The sequence below is a fragment of the Loxodonta africana genome, unplaced genomic scaffold (genome assembly GCF_030014295.1).
Source record: "Loxodonta africana isolate mLoxAfr1 unplaced genomic scaffold, mLoxAfr1.hap2 scaffold_80, whole genome shotgun sequence".
Lineage (NCBI taxonomy): Eukaryota > Metazoa > Chordata > Mammalia > Proboscidea > Elephantidae > Loxodonta > Loxodonta africana.
The window spans coordinates 955,543-965,457 of NW_026975539.1; positions in this window are offsets into that span (position 1 = coordinate 955,543).

Here is a 9,915-nt window from a genome sequence, read left to right on the forward strand (position 1 = left end):
CAAAGTAGACATTCTATTCCAACATACACAGAACATTCTCCAGAATAGACCACATCTTAGGCCACAGAGCAATCCTCAACAAAATCCAAAATTTTGAGATAATACAAAGTATTTTCTCTGACCACAATGCCATGAAAGTAGAACTGAACAACAGAAAGTGTAAGGAAAAACAAAAAATCAATTTCCTGGAAACTGAATAACACCATGCTTAAAAACAACTGGGTAATAGAAGAAACCAAAGATAGAATCGAAATTTGCTAGAATCAAGCAAGAATGAAAACACATCATACCAAAACCTTTGGGACCCAGCAACGGCAGTCCTCAGAGGTCAACTTATAGCACTAGATGTCACATCAAAAAAGAAGAAAGGGACAAAATCAAAACATTCGCTGCGCAACTTAAATAGAAAGAAAAGAGGAAAAAAAACACACACACCCATCAGAAGAAAGGAAAGAATAAAGATCAGAGCAGAGATAAATGAAATAGAGAATGGAAAAACAATAGAAGGGATCAACAAAACCAGAAGTTGTTTCTTTGAAAGGATCAACAAAATCGATACATCACTGGCCAAACTGACAAAAGAAAAGCAGGAGAGAACACAAATAACCCAAATAAGAAATGATATGGGGGACATTACAACAGACCCAACTGAAATAAAAAGGATCATAAAGGAGTATTGTTAAAAACTATACTCCAAGCTATTTGAAAGCCCAGAGGAAATGGACAAATTTCTAGAGACACACTACCTACCCTAACTAACATGAAATTACATTGAAAATCTGAACAGACCCATAACAAGAGATTGACATGGTAAAAAAAAAAAAAAAACTCCCACCAAAAAACAATCCCTGGCCCAGATGGCTTCACTGGAGACTTCTACCAAACATTCAGAGAAGAGCTTACGCCAGTACTACTCACACTATTTCAGAACGTAGAAAATGAAGCAATACTTCCAAATTCATTCTTTGAAGCCAGCATAACCCTGATAGCAAAACCAGGCAAAGATGCCACAAAAAAAGAAACTTACAGAACAATATCTCTCATGAATATAGATGTAAAAATTCTCAACAAAATTCTAGCCAATAGATTTCAGCATCATATCAAAAAATAATACACCGTGACCAAGTAGGATTCATTCCAGTTATGGAAGGATATTTCAATGTTAGAAAACCAACCAATGTAACCCACCACATATATAAAAGGAAAGAATCGCATGATCTCCTCAATCGACACACAAAAAGCACTCAATAAAGTCCTACATACATTCCTGATAAAAATTGTCAATAAAATAGGTATAGAAATAAAATTTCTCAACATAATAACAGGCATCTACGCAAAATGAATGTCCAACATCGTTCCCAATGGAGAGAGGCTGAAAACATTCCCTTTAGAACAGGAACAAGACAAGGTTGCCCTTTATCACCACTACTATTTAACATTGTGTTGGAAGTCTTAGCTAGACCAACGAGGCAAGAAACAGAAATAAAGGGCATCCAAAGTGGTACTGAAGAAGTTAAACTGTCCTTATTCCCAGGTGATATGATACTTTTTAGAAAATCCAAAAGACTCCAGGAGAAAACTACTGGAACTAATAGATTCAGCAGAGTAGCAGGATACAAGATCAACATACAAAAATCAGTTGGATTTCTATTCACTAATAAAGACAATGATGAAAAGGAAATCTGGAAAACAAAACCATTCATAATAGCCCCTACAAAAAATAAAATACTTGGGAATAAATCTAACCAGGGATGTAAAAGACCTATTCAAAGAAAACTACAAAACACTACTGCAAGAAACAAGAGATCTCCATAAATGGAAAAACATGCCATGCTCATGGATAGGTAGACCCAACATTGTGAAAACGACAATTCTACCCAAAGTGATTTACAAATACAATGCAACCCCCATCCAAATACCAACAACATTCTGTAGAGAGAAGGAAAAACTTATCATTAACTTTATATGGAAACAGAAGATGCCCGGTATAAGTAAAGCACTACTGAAGAAGAATAAAATAGGAGCACTACCTGACCTCAGAACCTACTATACAGCTACAGTAATTAAAACAGTCTGGTACTGGTACAACTACAGATAGTGACCAATGGAACAGAGTGGAGAACCAATATGACATACATAACTACATTAATATATGACAGATCCCCTTCATGTTGTTAGAAATTACATCTTCCTATATTGTATGCCAACTAATATGGGTTTATAATTATTTATGTATTCATTTGCTTCTTAAACCATGGAGGTAATGCTGACATCCCAGAAGTCTAGAAATCATGGCTTTTATATTTATCTGTTGATATATTTACCCATTTTTTTTGTATGGCTTCAATTTATCATCAAGTGTGCTTTCAATTCAGCCTGAGGAACTCCGTTTAGCATTTTTTTGTAGAGCGGATCTAGTAATGAATTATCTCAGCTTTTATTTATTTGTAATTGTCTTAATTTTTCCTCAACTTTTTTTAAGGTTAGTGTTACCAGTTTAAAATCAGTTATTGAAAATTTGTCTTTTTTAGCACTTTAAATATGAGGTTATACTTGTTCTAATATCCATGATATCTGATAAAATATCTTACTGAGGGTCATTTTTGTGTGATGATTTACTTCTCTCATTACTTTCAAGATTATCTCTCCAGTATTTGCTTTCTGTTGTTCTATCATAGCATGTCTGAGTGTGGTTGTCTTTAAGGTTTTCTTATTTACAGTTCACTGAGTTTTTTGCATATGTCATTGTTTTTGTTTTATTAGATCCCATCAACTTGATTCTGAGTCATGAGACCACATGCGTACAAAGTAGAACTGCTCCATAGGATTTCCAGGGCTGTGACCTTTTGGAAGGAGAACCCCAGGTTTCTCTTCTGAGGTGCCTCAAGGTGGGTTTGAACTACCCACCTTTTAGCTAGTAATCAAGTATTTAACAGTTTGTTTTACTGTTATATGTGTAGGTTAATGTATTTCCTCAAATCTGGGAAGTATTAAGCCATAATTCCTTCAGATCAGAATCTCCTTAGGTAATCTGTCTGCCTATTTCTCTCCTTTTTGTGGACCAATAATACAGCATACATTAGTATGCGTAATGATGTCTCACTGGTCCACCAGACTCTATTCATTTTTTTTAATTTTTACTGTGCTTAAAGTGAAAGTTTACAAATCAAGTCAGTCTCTCACACAAAACCGTACATACACCTTCCTACATACTCCTAATTACTTTCCCCCTAATAAGAAAGTCAGCTCCTTCCCCCCACACTCTCTTTTCGTGTGCATCTTGCCAGCTTCTAGGCCCCTCTACCCCCTCCAGGGAGGAGATGCCAACATAGTCTCAAGTGTCCACCTGATGGAAGAAGCTCTCTCCTCAAAAGCATCCCCTCTCCAGCCCGTTGTCCAGTCCAATTCATGTCCAAGAGTTGGCTTTGGGAATGGTTCTTATCCTGGGCCAACAGAAGGTCTGGGGCCCATGACCACCGGGGTCCTTCCAGTCTCAGTCAGACCATTAAGTCGGGTCTTTTTACAAGAATTTGAGACTCTGTTCATTTTTACATACTCTTTTTTTTTTTCTGTTTGTCTGATTGGTGATGTCAATTATCCTACCTCCAAGTCTTCCGGTTCTTCCTGCTAAAACCTGCTAAGTAACATCTTCCAGTGAATTTTTCATTTTAGCTATTGTGCTTTTAATCTGCAGAATATCAATCTAGTTCATTTTTATACTTTTCATCTCTTATTGTTTTATTTTGTAGTTTTTAAAAGGAAGATTTATTTGACAAGTTCCACTTAGCACAATACATCTAAAGGGAAAGTTTTAAATTAAGGCCTCAGAGTTTCATACAAACATCAAGACCACAATCCTAAAGTATTGGTATTGTGTCTCATTTTCCCCATTAACTTAAAAAGAAGCTTAAACATACATACATTTCAAGTTATTAAATGGGACTAGAATTAACAAACATGCTGAATGTTTCCCCTTTAATTACAAACACAACTCATACATTTGAGTTTTACCAAAAAGCAAGTATTTCGTCATGCATTCAGTGTTCAGTGGTAATGCGGTATAAGACATCATTTAAGGGAACTGAACTGCTTTAACCTAAATAGCTTCCTGCTTCAGTACATCCTACAGCTAACTCAAGAAAAGCTGAAAATTGTTTAACAGTTATAGTTTACTCAAGCTTTGTTGTTACACCTCAGTGAATGTTTCATGTTCAAAACACTGAACCTGAAATTGTTTTAAAACAAACCTGATTTTCCTCCCCGCCCAAGCTCTGCCCCTCCATACCATGATGCCCTGCAGGCCTCTACTAGGTCCCCGCCCAGGGGAGAGTTGTCGCCCCGCACGGGGGGGCGGGGGCCACGAGGAAACATTCGGAAACCACCCCCCAAATTCAGGCATCAGTTCCAGGCGAAGGCTTTCTTTTCTCTGTGGGCTGTAGAGGAAGGTCTTTGTTATCAGTCTTCCCTGGTCTAGGATCTTTTCAGCACAGGGAACCTGGATCCAAAGGACATGTGCTCCTGGCTCTTATTTCTCAGTGGTATGAGGTACCCTGTTTCTGTACTTGCTTCTCTTTTTTCAGTAATTTTTATTGCACTTTAAGTGAAAGTTCACAAGTCAAGTCAGTCTTTCAGGTAAACCTTATATACACGTTGCTATATACTCCCAGTTACTCTCCTCTTAATAAGAAAGCCCGCTCTCTCCCTCCGCTCTCTCTTTTCATGCCCATTTCGTCAGCTTCTAACCCCCTTTACCCTATCATCTCCCCTCCAGGCAGGAGATGCCGACATAGTCTCAAGTGTCCACCTGATCCAAGAAGCTCACTCCTCATCAGCATCCCTCTCCAACCCACTGACCAGTCCAATCTATGTCTGAAGAGTTGGCTTCGGGAATGGTTCCTGTCCTGGGCCAGCAGAAGGTCTGGGTGCCATGACCACTGGTGTCCTTCCAGTCTCAGTCAGACCTTTAATTCTTGTCTTAGTAGAATTAGGGTTCTGCATCCCACTGCTCTTCTGTTCCCCCAGGGATTCTCTGTGTGTTCCCTGTCAGGGCAGTCATCCGTTGTAGCTGGGCAACATCTAGTTCTTCTGGTCTCTGGCTGATGTAACCCCTGGTTCATGTGGCCCTTTCTGTCTCTTCGGCTCATAATTACCTTTGTCCTTGGTGTTCTTCATTCTCTTTTGATCCAGATGGGTTGAGACCAATTGATGCATGTTAGATGGTTGCTTGCTAGCGTTGAAGGCCCCAGATGCCACTCTTCAAGTTGGTATGCAGAATGTTTTGTTAATAGATTTTATTACGCCAATTGCCTTAGATGTCCCCTGAAATCGTGGTCCCCAAACCCCTGCCCCTGCTACACTGGCCTTCGAAGCATTCAGTTTATTCAAGAAACTTCTTTGCTTTTGGTTTAGTCCAACTGTGCTGACTTCCCTGTATTGTGTGTTGTCTTTCCCTTCAACTAAGGTAGTTCTTATCTAGCAAGTAATTAGTGAATACCCCTCCCCCACCATTCCTCCCGCCCTCCTCTCGTGACCACAAAGGAAAGTTTTCTTCTCAGTTTAAACTATTTCTCAAGGTCTTATAATAGTGGTCTTGTACAATATTTGTCCTTTTGCAACTGACTATTTTCACTCAGCATGATGCCTTCCAGGTTCTTCCATGTTATGAAATGTTCCACACATTCCTCACGGTTCTTTATGAATGTACACTATTCCATTGTGTGAATATACCGTAATTTATTTATCCATTCATCTGTTGATGGGCACCTTGGTTGCTTCCATTTTTTGCTATTTTAAACAGTGCTGCAATAAACATGGGTATGCATATATCTGTTCATGTAAAAGCTCTTATTTCTCTAGGATATATTCCGAGGAGTGGGATTGCTGGATTGTATGGTAGTTCTATTACTAGCATTTTAAGGAAGTACCAAGTTGATTTCCAAAGTGGTTGTACCATTTCACATTCTCACCAGCAGTGTATAAGTGTTCCAATCTCTCCACAGCCTCTCCAACATTTATTATTTTGTGTCTTTTGGATTAATGCCAGCCTTGTTGGGGTGAGATGAAATCTCATTGTAGTTCTGATCTGCATTTCTGTAATGGCTAATGATCGTGAACATTTCCTCATGTATCTGTTAGCTTTTTGAATGCCTTCTTTAGTGAAGTGTCTATCCTTATCTTTTGCTTATTTTTTGATAGGATTATTTGTCTTTTTCTTGTTGAATTTTTGCAGTATTGTGCAGATTTTAGATATCCGACACTGATCAGAAATGTCATAGCGAAAAACTTTTTCCCAGTGTGTAGGTAGTCTTTTTCCTCTTTTGGTGAAGTCTTTGGATGAGCATAGGTGTTTAATTTTTAGGAGCTCCTGTTTATCTAGTTTTTCTTTTACTTTTTTTTTTTTAGAGATACAGAACCTTTTATTTCTCTTTCTGTACTTCACTGTAAATAAGAGAAAAATGTTCAACAGAAGAAGTGAGAACTGATATTCTTGCCTTGATCCCATCCTTGGGGAAGAGTTTTCAACATTTCACCAATAACTATGATACTATAAGCAGGTTTTTCATAGATGCCCTTGATCAGATTGAAGAACTTGTCTTGTAGTTCTAATTTGCTGAGTTTTTAAAAAATCATAAATGTCTACTCTTTTTTTTTTGAAATGCTTTTTCTGCAGTAATTGACATGCACGTACAACTTTTTTCTTCTGTGATGTTAAGGTGGTGAATGATATTGATTTTTGAATGTTAAACCCCACTTGATCATGATGTATCGTATACATTATACATGTTGAATAAAATTTGCTGATATTTAAGTAAGAATTTTTGTACGTTCATGAAGGGCATTGGTCTGCAATTTTCTTTTCTTGTGATGTCCTGGTCAAGTTTTTGTATCAGGCTTGTACTTTCCCTCATGAAATGAGATAACCTTCCTCCTTTATTTACTGAGAAAACTTGGGAAAGTTTGGCATTACTTTTTTTAAAATAATTTTTATTGTGCTTTAAGTGAAAGTTTAAATCAAGTCAGTCTTTCACACAAAAACCCATATAAACCTTGCTACACACTCCCAATTACTCTCCCCTGAATGAGACAGCCTGCTCTCTCCCTCCACTCTCTCTTTTCGTGTCCATTTTGCCAGCTTACAACCCGCTCCACCCTCTCTTCTCCCTTCCAGGGAGGAGATGACAAAATAGTCTCAAGTGTCCACCTGATCCAAGAAGCTCACTCCTCACCAGCATCCCTCTCCAACCCATTGTCCAGTCCAATCCATGTCTGAAGAGTTGGCATCGGGAATGGTTCCTGTCCCGGGCCAACAGACGGTCTGGGGGCCATGACCACTGGGGTCCTTCTAGTCTGAGTCAGACCAATAAGTCTGGTCTTATGAGAATTTGGGGTCTGCATCCCACTGCTCTCCTGCTCCGTCAGGGGCTCTGTGTTGTGTTCCCTGTCAGGGCTGTCATCGGTTGTAGTCAGGCACAATCTAGCTCTTCTGGTCTCAGGATGATGTAGTCTCTGGTTCATGTGGCCCTTTCTGTCTCTTGGGCTCGTAATTACCTTGTGTCCTTGGTGTTCTTCATTCTCCTTTGACCCAGGTGGGTTAAGATCAATTGATGCATCTTTGATGGCTCCTTGCTAGCATTTAAGACCCCAGATGCCACTCTTCAAAGTGGGATGCAGAATGTTTTCTTAATAGATTTTATTATGCCAATTGACTTAGATGTCCCCTGAAACCATGGTCACCAGATCCCTGCACCTGCTACACTGGCCTTTGAAGCATTCAGTTTATTCAGGAAATTTCTTTGTTTTTGGTTTAGTGCACTTGTGCTGACCTCCCTGTTTTGTGTCCTGACTTTTCCTTCGCCTGAAGTAGTTCCTATCTACTATCTAATTGGTGAATAGCCTTCTCCCACCTTCCCTGCCCCCTCTCGTAACCAAATAAGAATGTTTTCTTCTCAGTTTAAGCTATTTCTCAAGTTCTCATAATAATACTCTTATGCAATATTTGCCCTTTTGCAACTGACTAATTTCACTCAGGATCATGCCTTCCAGGATCCTCCATGTTATGAAATGTTTCACAGATTCCTCATGGTTCTTTATGAATGCATACTATTCCATTGTGTGAATATAACATAATTTATCCATTCTTCTGTTGATGGACACCTTGGTTGCTTCCATCTTTTTGCTACTGTAAACAATGCTGCAATAAACATGGGTGTTCATATATCTGTTCCTATAAAGGCTCTTATTTCTCTGGATATATTCCAAGGAGTGGGACTGCTGGATCTTACGGTAGTTCTATTTCTAGCTTTTTAAGGAAGTGCCACATCGATTTCCAAAGGGGTTGTACCCTTGGACATTCCCACCAGCAGTGTATAAGTGTTTCAATCTCTCCACAGCCTCTCCAAAATTTATTATTTTGTGTTTTTTGCATTAATGCCAGCCTAGTTGGAAGATAAAATCTCATTGTAGTTTTGTCTGCATTTATCTAATGGCTAATGATCGTAAATATTTCCTTATCTGTTAGCTACCTGAATGTCTTCTTAAGTGAAGTGTCTATCCATATCTTTTGCCCATTTTTTAATTGGGTTATTTGTCTTTTTGCAGTTGAGTTTTTGCAGTATCATGTAGATTTTAGAGATCAGGCACTGATCAGGAATATCATAGCTAAAAACTTTTTCCCAGTCTGTCGGTAGTCTTTTTACTCTTTTGGTGAAGTCTTTGGATGAGCATAGGTGCTTGATTTTTATGAACTGCCAGTTATCTAGTTTTTCTTCTACATTATTTATAATATTTTGTATAATGTTTATGCCATGTATTAGGGCTCCTAACATTGTCTCTATTTTTTCGGCCATGATCTTTTTCGTTTTAGATTTTATATTTAGGTCTTTGATCCATTTTGAGTTAGTTTTTGTGCATGGTGTGATGTATGGTTCTTGATTCATTTTTTTGCAGAAGGATATCCAGATATGTCAGCACCATTTGTTAGAAAGAGTGTTTTTTCCCATGTAACTGTTTTGGGGACTTTGTCAAATATCAGCTGCTCATATGTGGATATATCTATGTCTGGATTCTCAATTCTGTTCCATTGGGCCATGTATCTGTTGTACCAGTACCAGGCTGTTTTGACTACTGTGCTGGTATAATAGGTTCCAAAATTAGGTAAAGTAAGGCCTCCCACTTTGTTCTTCTTTGTCAGTAATGCCTTATTTATCCAGGGCCTCCTTCCCTTCTATGTGAAGTTGGTGATATGTTTCTCCATCTCATTAAAAATGTCGCTGGGATTTGGATCGGAATTGCATTATATATGTAGATAGCTTTTGGTAGAATAGACATTTTTATAAGGATAAGTCTTCCTATCCACAATCAAGGTATTTTCTTCCACTTATCTAAGTCTCTTGGTTTCTTGGAGAAGTGTACTGTAGTTTTCTTTGTATAAGTCTTTTACATCTCTGGTAAGATTTATTCCTAAGTATTTTATCTTCTTGGCAGCTACTATAAATGGCATTGATTTGGTGATTTCCTTTTCCATGTTCTTTTGTCTGTGTAGAGGAATCCAACTGATTTTTGTATGTTTATCTTGTATCCCAATACTCTGCCGAACTCTTCTATTAGTTTCAGTAGTTTTCTGGAGGATTCCTTAGGGTTTTCTGTGTATAAGATCATGTCATCTGCAAATAGAGATACTTTGACTTATTCCTTGACAATCTGGATCACCTTTATTTCTTTATCTAGCCTAATTGCTCTGGCTAGCACTTCCGGCACAATGTTGATTTAGAGTGGTGATAAAGGGCACCCTTGTCTGGTTCCCGATCTCAATGGGAATGTTTTCAGGCTCCCTCCATTTAGAGTGATGTTGGCTCTTGACTCTGTATAAATGCCCTTTATTTTGTTGAGGAATTTTCCTTTTATTTTTATTTTGCT